Genomic DNA, 12,625 nt, shown 5'->3' with positions numbered 1-12,625 from the left:
TGTGGTAATTATAATAAAAATACATAAAACTTCCATGCGCTGACGACTGTAACTGGTGACAATTATGTTCAACCTGATTATATTTTAATTCAATAGATTACCTTTATCGGATACTTGTCTATGCAACATACGCATGAAAATGGAAGTTGTGAATTGTTCATACTAACGGCACGCGTAACATTTTGTACTTTTGGTACAATTTGCAATGACGTGCTCCTCTAATTCACTCAGTGCTTTGATCGATCGGTTGAAAAAAGACTTACCAATACGAAAGGTTTTTCAAGGGTTATTGGGCTTGGCAAAATCGAGTCATTTTGAACGTAAATAAAACCTTTTAACCTGGTTTAAACAACAAAGATTCTTGGAACTCAGAATGAGAAAGTATGGTTGCTGCTGATGCTGATCAATACAATTGTTCTATTAGAATAGTGGGTATACAGATGTAGAGTTGCCTCGAGTGAAATTTATACTGTTTGATTAAGAAAAAATGTCTTTCGTGGTGTTTCTTTTTGTAAAACGGATTTTTCTTACTTGTTTCAATAGTAATCATAACTATTATATTACTGTTTCAACTCGTCTATCAATATTGTTTTGATGTGTTGAAAATAAACTCGACAAAAAATTAAAGGAACATAGTGCGAAGTCGAAAATTTTGAGTGATTTTTGCAATGCTGTAACTTCGTGAAAATTCAATGCATACAGATGGGATACACATAATTTTAAAGCTTCAATTGTCAATTTAATTGGATTTGCTATTGAGTTGGTTAGAAAAAATTTTGTTGGTCTTTGAAAAAAACAGAGAAAAATCTATTTCTTATTTCTTCGCGATATTGTTGCTCACTACACCTACATACATCAAGATAAAAAATGTACGAAAAATATTCTAATACCTAAAGCTTAAGCTTTAAAAATATGTGTATAAATATTATCTGTATGCGTTGATTTTTCACGAAGTTACAGCATTGCAAAAATTACTAAAAAATCGGAGATTTTCACTGAACGTGGCCGAATCGATGAAAACGAGCGAAGGAAAAGAATCCTAAAGGTACTAAAACGAATTCTTCTGGATCTCATTAATGGCGCTATCTAGAGAATTTTCCATAGTTTCAAAAGAAAAGGTGTTACAACCCTGACTATTCGGTAATAGGAGAGATGCGGGTAAGACGGGACAGTGGGGGTAAGATGGTCAGGTGGTTGATTTGTATAGTTACATTATGAATTTCGAATTTTTGTTAATGAGAACCCCTTTCTACGGGAGTCTTAGTAGCCACATTGATTGCGCGTTCGCTTAGTAAGCTTAGTAAGAATAACTACGTCCACGCAACAACCACTAGTAATGGATATCAATTCACGGTCGAAAGGAGATCTATTCATCTTTACAACTGCTCTGCTCTGCAAGAAACATGGGACACAACAATTATCATATCAACTGTCTCCGCTGGCCGGTTGTCTAACTGAACAATGGAAGAACAGAAGGAATAGTCTTATGCCCTTAATGGGCTACTGTGTAATGTACCATATTCAATGGTATAGAAATAATACTCTTACGCTTGAAAAATGGCTGTGTAGTACTGTGTAATGTGCTATTTATAGATACGACAAAAAATGTGACATGTACACGATTAGAATCCGGCTCTGTTAATGAGCCAATGAGCCTAAATGAATAAACAAATGGGATACATTTGTTACCCTTCTACATGCTATTTTACAACATTTAATCCACCCTAATGGTTCGGCTAAAAAGTTTATAAGGTAACACAGTAAAACTTTTTTGCTGTCATTATCCTCCTCGATTATTATTGAAAAAAAAAATGGAGCGCTTTGTTGAAATTTTTATTGCGAGTAAAAGAGAAATTTATGACCAAACTACCCCATGCTGTAATTTTTGTTGAAATATTGTATAAGAATATAATTATGTACTGCAAATCACTGACAAAAATTAAAGAGCTAGCGGAAGTCAAGATGAAACTCATCGTTAGGTCAGGTTACATTTTTTCTCTTCGTTTATTTGATTAAGCTCACACAAAGTTCAGCTTCATTTTTAATAATACATGTTTATTATCGCCTGTGAATCAATCTCCATTACTGATAGCGCTTGCGACTCAGTTTCCTGTTATTTTTCCTGAAAAAAAACTTGCTGTTCATTGAAACGGAGCGAAACATAATGAACCATTTTTGAAGCTTCTCATTTTTCGCAAATATAATCCAATTTACAATTATAACCATTTTTAATGAGCTGGTGGCTCAGCAAATTTTCCCAGAAAATGGGACATTTTACACCTAGGTCCGCTCACACGGTCAGAATGGAAGATAAATTTTCCACAATAAATTTATCTGCAATACACCCGTTCCTGTGGCGGATTCGTCGCTTTATTCAACTGCTGCTATCTTCCTGGAAAGACTTATGGGCGCTACAAACTCCGAGACTCTATATAAAGGTCGAAAGAAAAATGGCAGCCATAAAAATTGCAATACTGATGTTCAACAAAATTAGCGAAAACTGGACGCCTTTCACGCTACAAGGATTAGCAGAATGATAGAGGTCAAGCTATGATTCGAACATATTCCTCCAACGTTTAACGCCATAACTTGTAGTTCGACAGAACTCAAATAATGGCAAACAGGAACCACAAAACAAAACTCCATTGAACCAAGTAACTCGATTCATTTAATTCACAACACGTGCCAATCTCTTGGTCAACATTTCGAGGGAGGAGGAAAGTCGGGAAAGAAAACAAGCGAAGGAAAAATACCGCCGAAGGATAGCACCTGACATGTACGTGCATTAATTTTTAATTTCACGTATACTTAGTACCGGCCCGCCGCTCCGCCCGCCGCCACTAGAAGTTCACGTCACCGTGTCCGATTAGATGATGGGTGGTAGATTTAACGCCTGACTTCCTGCCGCCGGAAAGTACCGCATTCGGAGTGGATTCCAAATTGGACAACAAGATAAGAGCCAACTGATCTAACCTCTGCAGAATGTGGCATAATATAAGTGACACCATGAAGTGTAGTAAAATTTTGCAATTTCCCAGGAAATAAACTAAATCTGTGTGAATGTGTTTCCGCACTCGTCTTGTTGACTTTCACAACATTGTTGCGCTCACAATGCTGCGCGCGAAGTACGGGACTGATGGGTTGTAGAACAGATGTGATGGGCGGGTTAGCAAGCACACATACACACATACACACACACACACACACACACGGATGCTGACGCAAAAGAAACCAGCGGTGGCAAAAAAGTTGCCTTTAGCTTTTTTCCAACAAAGAAAAACCAAGGGAAAATATTGTTCATAGAATAAGGGTAGCGCAATGATGGATAGGCGACGTTGATTTGATGAGTTACACTTTCTGATCTAGATATTATTGATTTTTTTCCACGTGTGGATACGAATTAAAAATGGAAATTTGTAATTCGTTTTTGTTTTTTTTTTCATCCTGCTTCCGTTGATTAGCAGTTAGTTTTATTAATAAATGGATTATCACTGATAGTTGTTTCATCTACTTCGACTTTATTTTTAGCGTTGTTGGCTTCATAGTACTACAGGTCGGACTCGATTATAAACAGACTCGATTATATACAATTTTGGACACGATTATATACAGTTTGAAAAAAAAATTACATTTTTCACATTTCAAATATGACTATATGATATATTATAATAGAATATGATATGATATGTTATAAGGAAAAATGTAACCTTTGAACGTAAAGGTGGAATTTAAGTGGCTATTATATTGGGTTGGGAAAAAATATTGTCAATATATGGCAACACTTAAACATATCTTGTGTTGTACTTATCGCATCGAGTCACTATACGGCTTTTTCAAGACGACAATCTGTGCTACAAGTGTCGTTTTGACAGTGTTGTGATTGTCCTTTTCAGTCTCAAGTTAGAGCGCATCAAAGATGGAGTCCACCAAGCAATAAATTCGCCATATTTTACGTTTTTACTAACTGCGAGGTAAAACTGCAACGAAGGCGGCCGAAAAAAATCGTGTAATTTATGGACCCGATACTGTAACGGTTCGCACAGCACAGCGTTGGTTTGATCGATTTCGTTCTTGTGTAGTGGCTGATACACCCCGTACTGGTAGGCCACTCGTCGTGGAAACCGATAAAATCGTTGAAATCATCCGAGTAGATCGGCATGTGAGCACTCGCTCGATTGGACAGGAACTGGGTATAGACCATAAAACCGTTTGGAACTATTTGCAGAAGATTGGATTCCAAAAAAAGCTGGATGTATGGGTGCCACACGAGTTGACGCAAACCTTTTAAAAATCTTTTAAACCGAATCAACGCCTGCGATGCACTGCTGGAACGGAACGAACTCGACCCATTTTTGGAGAAGATGGTGACTGGTGATGAAAAGTGGATCCAGTACGACAACCTAAAGCGAAAAAAGTCGTGGTCGAAGCGTGTGAACCGGCCCAAACCATCGCCAAGCCCGGATTGACGGCCAGGAAGGTTTTGCTGTGTGTTTGGTGGGATTGGTAGGGAATCATCCACTATGAGCTGCTCAACTATGGCCAGACCCTCAACTCGGTTCTCTACTGTGAGCAGTTTGACCGTTTGAAGCAAGCAATTGACCAGAAGCGGCCAGAAATGATCAATAGGAATAGTGTTGTTTTCTACCAGGACAACGCTCGGCCTCACATATCTTTGATGACCTGCCAGAAGCTACGGGAGCCCGGATGGGATGTCCTATTGCACCCTCCGTATAGTCCGGACCTGGCTCCAAGTGATTATCACCTCTTCCGGTCCATGCAAAACGCTCTTGGTGATACTAAGTTGGCTTGCGATACTAAGAGGCTTGCGAAAACTGGCTGCCTGAGTTTTCGACGTAGAACTACGTCTTTCATTAAGGGTGCCAAATCAGAAAACAGGTCACGTTTTTATGAAATACTATACATTAGATTCCCCTGGTTTGTAGATGGTTAAAATTCATGAAAACTTTAAGCATTTCCATTTTCCCATACAATTGTTCTGTCCATTTGTGTGCTTTCCCGAACAGAGCTGTCAATAACGAGCAACTTATCGACGACCAACGGAGGGGGAATCGTAGGATTTAAAGTCTCCGTGAGCAAAGGAAAAGGTAGAAGAATGAAGGGGAATACTTGCCTAGAGTAGGAACAGTGGATCTCGCTGAGGCAAACTTTCATTCGGCATCGGACTGTTGAGCAATCCAGTTCACTTTGCTTTTGCTGCGCTTCGATCTAAGATTGGACCCCACCAGTGGTAATCCAACTTGGATATCGTCGTTTGGTTTTTTTTGTTCGTTTTTCGCGTTATTCGTATCGTGTGTTTTTCTTTCCGTGTCATAAATTGGACGCTTCGCGTAGTGTGTGATAAGCAAGAAGAAGAGGAAGGCAGGTTCGAGCCTTGCAAAAAACGAACCCATTGCCAGGGGCAATAAAATTTCGAGGCAAGCATCAACTAATGCTGCACGCGATGTTGGTGCAGTGAGAAGCGCTCGCACTGAACCGAGCCTTCGCGAGTGTGACACCGCATCGAACAACAGCGAAGTAGGCGATTTCGGCGCGTCGGTCGAAAATGTAAACGCCGTTACCCAGGCAGCAACTAAAATCAAGCTCCCCCCGCTGGTGGTGAAGGCGGTCGCTCTTGACAAACTCATCAGCGAATTCGCATCGATGGGTGTTACAGCAGAGAACAAGCTGTGTGGCATAATTCATTCTTTTTCCAAGCTGGTAACATTGTTTGTTTTCCGTCATCATAAGGGCTTCGTTGGTGCCTTTGAGAATGCATCAATGCATTAAACTAACGTTATGGCGAAGCAGGCGGTAAGGTTGAGCGCCAAAAATTTTTTTTGGGGAATACCAAGCATCTTGAATGTCTCACTGGAATGTTATAACTGTTTGGGTTCGCGTGCCAATCGCAAAACTGCCTTCAACTAGGATTGCATTTGCGCTAATATTGATCATAATGAAGCATTGCTCCTGTTTTCGAGGTTGTTGTCAACAAAAAAAGAGTTTATTTCGCTTGTTTAGTCATCAAGAAAGTAAATGTCGTTCTGGAATTTTTTTCAACTTTTTTCGAGGCCAGCAATATTAACATAAGCGTTTCTTTTGAGAATAGCGCAAAATGCTGAGTGTTTCAAGCCACCAATGTAAGGCGACTAATATAAAATAACAGTGTAGTTCTACGTCAACAATGCGGTCGTATCTTGGACACAACCTCCTATAATTTTTTGCAAATAAGGAGGGGGGTTTTATAAGGGGGTGGATAATGAAGTTGCCTTCTAAATGGCAACAAGTTTGCGAACAAAAAGGCGTCAAATTTCGATCAGAAATACAACATTTCTTTTTCCCTAACCCTATATATACAGTGGAGTAAATTCGTGAATTTTGTAGATTTTGCTTGGATTTCCACCAGGAATTGTTTCTATGGATATTATAGCGAAATTAAGAAAGATAGAAGTTGGGTGTCAAAGCACAAATTAGAGTGGTTTGAGAACTTTAATTTTCAAAACAGTTATTGAAATCCACTAATTAAGATTTTCCACTACTTTATCTTTTACTAAATTTTCTCATCTTTCAAATGAAGGCAGCAGAATTGACTTACGCAACGTACTTTTTAGTGTAGAGCCAGTTTCGTTCTGGTGTAGAGGTCGTCGAAGATGCGCCACGCTCCGGAAGGCCTGTCGTCGAAAATTGCGACAAAATCGCTGAATTAGCCGAGAAAGACCGGCATAGTAGCAGCCGTAGCATCGGCCAAGAGCTGGGGATAAATCATCAAACCGTTATTAACCATTTGAAGAAGCTTGGATTCACAAAGAAGCTCAATGTATGGGTGCCACACACGTTGACGCATGTGAATCGCTGCTGAATCGCAACAAAATCGACCCGTTTCTGAAGCGGATGGTGACTGGCGATGAAAAGTGGGTCACTTACGACAAAGTGAAGCGCAAACGGTCGTGGTCGAAGCCCGCTGAAGCGGCTCAGACGGTGGCCAAGCCCTCTGGAAGTTCTCACCCTCGGAATGGGTAACGACCCTGTGTATCAATGACCTACGTAGGCATTTTGCTGACAACTAAGAAATAATGTTCACACGATGGAGACCTGCATCAGCGATTATCGGCCCTCCGAGGCGTAATAAAACGCACTACGATGTATGGAACAGAGCGAGTTTCAAGAAATCATCCGTAATCTAAACACAACAATGTTCGGCAGTGACAAAGTTGAAAATTCAATCACCATGCACGATGTCGCGTCCTATTCTGTGGACGGCGCATTTATCGTGGCGATAATAATCGCCATCATCATCTACCATTGGCGGAGGAACGCCAAGCGACTACAACAACTGGAAGGGGCGCAGCGGAGAAACCGCCTGGACCATGCGAGCGCTGTTTGAGCGGACGGCGCGGGCCACCCATGCAGAGGAGTACATTTTGTGCTTACCAAGCCCCAAGCATCAAATGCACATGAAGGCAAGAAAATCCAGACCATGCCAAACTCTGTAAATTTAAGAAATAAAATAGACCAGTCTAGATTCAACCTCGGAAGTATAAACTTCATTTTATCCGAAATCCATGTCGGGCTCTTGCCCGACATTAGTGATTCAACAACATTTAGTTTTAATCAAAAACACCCTCATTAACGGCCAGGAAGGTTCTGCTGTGTGTTTGGTGGGATTGTCAAGGAATAATCTATTATGAGCTGCTCCCCTATGGCCAAACGCTCAATTCGGACCTGTACTGCCAACAACTGGTCCGCTTGAAGGTAGCACTCATGAAGAAGAGGCCATCTTTGGTAAACATAGGCCGCATTGTCTTCCATCAGGACAACGCCAGGCCACACACTTCTTTGGTGACGCGCCAGAAGCTCCGGGAGCTCGGATGGGAGGTTCTTTTGCATCCGCCGTATAGTCCGGATCTTGCACCAAGTGACTACCACCGGTTTTTGTCCATGGCGAACGAGCTAGGTAGTCAGAAGTTAGCCACAAAAGAGCCAATAAGGAAGCGAGCTTCTATAACAGGGGTATTATGAAGTTGGCATCTCGTTGGGAACAAGTCATCGAACAAAACGGCGCATATTGGACTTAAAACAGATGATTGTAACTAATTTTATGAACAAATGAAAATTAAAAAAAAATACCGCAGGATTTTTTTGACAGCCTAATATTATAAACATGGTTCATGACCGTGAGGTAATCTAAAACTTTTATAGCCTTGCATAGCAGATGGAAAGTTTACAATTTTCTTAAAGAATTCACCAACGCAGCACGACCGCAACCTTAGATGGATGTCCAATATATCAACGACCAAAAACTGACAATCATTCATAAAAATAAACAACGCAGATATTGACATGGAATATCGTTCGGCAGTGCCATATTCGCCTCAGCTGAGCAAAACATTCAATGCTCATATTAATGTTGAGTTCTGTGGTTCGGTGAAGAGCAACAAATACATTTGAAACAACGAAATTTATATTGATATTCTTCATTTAATTTGTCTACTTTACGACAAAAATATATTCCTATTTTCAATTCAGATTCGTCAATGAAATTCATCGGGACTGGAATACAAAGAATGGTTTGTTTTTTTTTTCAATTTTTGTCGGTGGTCATCGACTTAGCCCTCTATTCCTCGGTATGTCAGACACCAGAGTAACGAACGTTTCACGTATATGTAGATCGTTAAAACGTTTAAACACATTTACAATACAGTAGTTATTTTTTTATCCAACAACCAACATATTGGCTAGAAATAATTTTTATGGCAAAACAACGTTTGCCGGGTCAGCTAGTAATATAAAATAAACATCCGACGCAATTTTCATTCAAGATTTTTCTCCACCTGCAGAGAATGTATTACTTTTTTACATAGAACACATATTTGATATGTGCACCCGTGGCCGAGTGGTTAGCGTCTCACATTATCATGCCGGGTGTTCGGGATCGATTCCCGTTCTGGCCGGGGGATTTTTCATCAAAGAAATTTCCTTCGACTTGCACTGTGTTCACGCGTATTCTAGAACTTGCCACTCCAGAATACATACAAGGCGTGTTATTCGGCATAGAAATGTCACCTAAGTATTAATAAATGACGCTAGTTAATGCATACGTTGAGGCGGCAAAAGTTTCACAAGGAACGTTAACGCCATTGAAAAAGAAGACATATTTGATATGTAGAGCTAATTTTAGTTTGAAATTTTTGTTTTAACACTTTGGCGTCCGGCTACACCACAGTGGTTACGTCTTCTTCTTCTTGAATGGCGATAACGTTCCCTGTGAAACTTTTGCCGTCTCAACGTATGTATTAACTAGCGTCATTTATTAATATACTTAGTTGAGATTTCTTAAGCCAAATAACACGCCTTGAATGTATTCCGAGAGGCAAGCTCTAGAATACGCGTGACCACAGTGCAAGTCGAAGGAAATTTCTCTGACGAAAAATCCCCCGGCCAAAACGGGAATCGATCCCGAACACCCGGCATGATAATGTGAGACGCTAACCACTCGGCCACGGGTGCACATATCAAATATGTGTTCTATGTAAAAAAGTAATACATTCTCTGCAGGTGGAGAAAAAATCTTGAACGGTTACGTGCACATAGTATCTCAGTGACCGGCGACAGATCTTTAGTATCGTTTGCATTGTGTTATGGTTTTGTTTAGATAACAATAACTTACACACGCTATTAAGTTTTATGTTTTTATAGGTGGGGAAATACGGACCTATTAAGAACGGACGAACCTATTAAGAAGAACTTCAATTACAGTGACTCAAATCCGTAATCGTACTCCACCATGCAGATCTCTTTTCCCTTCTTTTGAAAGTCGAAAACAAGCATTCGGAACATTCTATTTAGATAAAATTGTAGTGTCATATGAAAGTTAAAAGGTTTGTTATCTGTTTTCACAATAATGGTTTTTATTTCTCTAAAAATGGCGAATGTATGTGCTAATGTATGAAAATTGACTCGCACTCATAATCGTACTCTGGTTGAAATCTCTACTCGATTTCGAAGGCGTTGGCCAATTTCCTAATTCCATCATTATTATGGTATCCCTTGTTCATTGCAACTATCTTTAGCTGTCTTTAGCCTTATCTACGAGTTTTTTTTGTGTATTCGGAAGGTATATTTATCATTTTTTTCATGAGGTGGTTTTTAAAAACTGGAAATAACATCTTACCAGTAAGACATTGATGTTTTTCATGCTGTTTGGAATAATCAAATTGGAGTCACTGATCTTTTTTTGCTGAGAAACGGTTTGTCCCTCTGTGTTCGGGCATTCAAGCTGCCCTTCCTAGGCACATTACAAACTTTTTATTTGCTCAATTTGGTTTTTATCGATGGTGTATTGGATTAGAATGTTTACTTGAACATCTTAAAGGTGTAGTATGTAACAAAATGAGATGGAATCGAGGATTCAAGTTCTGCCAAGACAATAACCCATAGCTCAAGACATATGAAGTTCGCAAATGTTTACATTATAATTACTCAAAAGTTATTGATATTCCTCCACAATCTTCCGACATCAAGCAATACTGTGTGAGTAAAAAGGTATACAATATTACTTGGCTGTTGTGGATCGCAATTGCTCGGGATGTTCAAATTATTTCGGCACGAACATGCCGGCTGCCTTGAAATATTCTAAATTTCAATTATCTCTGTCCTACTCTAGCTGCTTATTTGTCCTATTTTTAACACGTAGGGGAACTGGGTGTAAAACGCTCCGTCAAGGTAAAACGCACCCCCTTCAAAGATCATTGAAAATGAAATAATTGTCAGGATTTTTCGATGTTCATAATTTCATTTCTTATCGTAAATACTATTGAATATATGCTAGCACAGAAAACCTTATCTTGTATGAAAAACTGCCTGATTTAATGCAACTTTAGCCGCTTCTGCCATAAGACTTTTGAAGCATTATAAGACTAATTTAAATTATGGAAACTTCATAACATTATCAAATATTACTAAGGCTATCGAATGAGTTTGAGTCAACAAATGTTAAAAGTTCAACTCATATTTGCAATGTGATTTTCTCAATCAAGTCATGATGGGGCAAATCGCCCCAATACGAAAAGCTAGTTCACTGTCAGTGTTACCTAATAAACAGAATTTTCCCAATTCTTGTGTGCATATAACCGTTTTCTCATGCCTGTTTTTGTATCATGTAATAAAAAGTGAAACGAACAAAATTACTACAATGTTTCGAACTACTAAAATTCATCCAATAACCTAAACCAATAAAAACTCATGCTTTAAAGACCGAAATTCTGTCAACACTTTCATGTACAGCGGCACGTAGAGATATTTTTGTGAACAGCGGCACGTATTAATACATTTGTAAACATAAAATATTGAAATGAAAATTCCTCGGAGTATCTGGTTCGACAACAAAAACGGCTCGAAAATACGAGAGCATCTGACGTTTCTAGCAGGCGATAAACTTATCCGAAGCTGGGTATATACAGCGAATAAAGATTTAACCAAAAGATATGCTTAGAAGTCGTTTGACATTTGGACCCGTTGTTGTGGTGCGTTTTGGACACTATATATAGGGTTGGGGAAAAAGAAATGTCGTATTTCTGATCGAAATTTGACGCTTTATTTTACATACCTTAAATTATCCATTTTAAGTCAAATATGCGCCATTTTGTTCGCAAACTTGTTGCCATTTAGAAGGCAACTTCATTATCTCCCCCTTATAAAACCCCCCCTCCTTATTTTCAAAAAACTCAGACAGCCAGTTTTCGCAAGCCTCTTTTAAGGCCAACTTAGTATCACCAAGAGCGTTTTTCATGGACCGGAAGAGATGATAATCACTTGGAGCCAGATCCGGACTATACGGTGGGTGCAATAGGACATCCCATCCGAGCTCCCGTAGCTTCTGGAGGGTCATCAAAGATGTGTGAGGCCGAGTGTTGTCCTGGTGGAATACAATACCATTCCTATTGATCATTTCTGGCCGCTTCTGGTCAATCGCCTGCTTCAAACGGTCAAGCTACTCACAGTAGAGAACCGAGTTGAGGGTTTGGCCATAGTTGAGCAGCTCATAGTGGATGATTCCCTACCAATCCCACCATACACACAACAAAACCTTCCTGGCCGTCAATCCGGGCTTGGCGATGGTTTGGGCCGGCTCACGCGCTTCGACCACGACTTTTTTCGCTTTAGGTTGTCGTACGTTATCCACTTTACATCACCAGTCACCATCTTCTTCGAAAATGTTCGTTCCGTTTCAGCAGTGCATCGCAGTCGTTGATTCGGTCTAAAAGATTTTTTTGCGTCAACTCGTGTGGCACCCATACATCTGTGTGGTATACGTCATTAAGGAAGTGTGAAATGAGCTTATTGATTTGATAGTGTCAATCGAACTGAACTCGACGTACATCACAGCCGTCGATGTTTTGGTTAACACGTATAATCATGACTCGTCCTCTTTTCCTCTTCGGCATTCGTACTGGTAAGACGTGCTCTAACATTGGGGAATTTCCCTTTAGAGCGAGAATTGCACAACATCCAGCTTTTTTTTTGGAATCCAATCTTCTGCAAATGGTTCCAAACGGTTTTATGGTATATACCCAGTTCCTGGCCAATCGAGCGAGTGCTCACATGCCGGTCTACTTGAATGATTTCAACG

The sequence above is a fragment of the Toxorhynchites rutilus genome, chromosome 3, assembly GCF_029784135.1.
Source record: "Toxorhynchites rutilus septentrionalis strain SRP chromosome 3, ASM2978413v1, whole genome shotgun sequence".
Taxonomy (NCBI): Eukaryota; Metazoa; Arthropoda; class Insecta; order Diptera; family Culicidae; genus Toxorhynchites; species Toxorhynchites rutilus.
Note: the sequence above shows the minus strand (reverse complement) of the source record.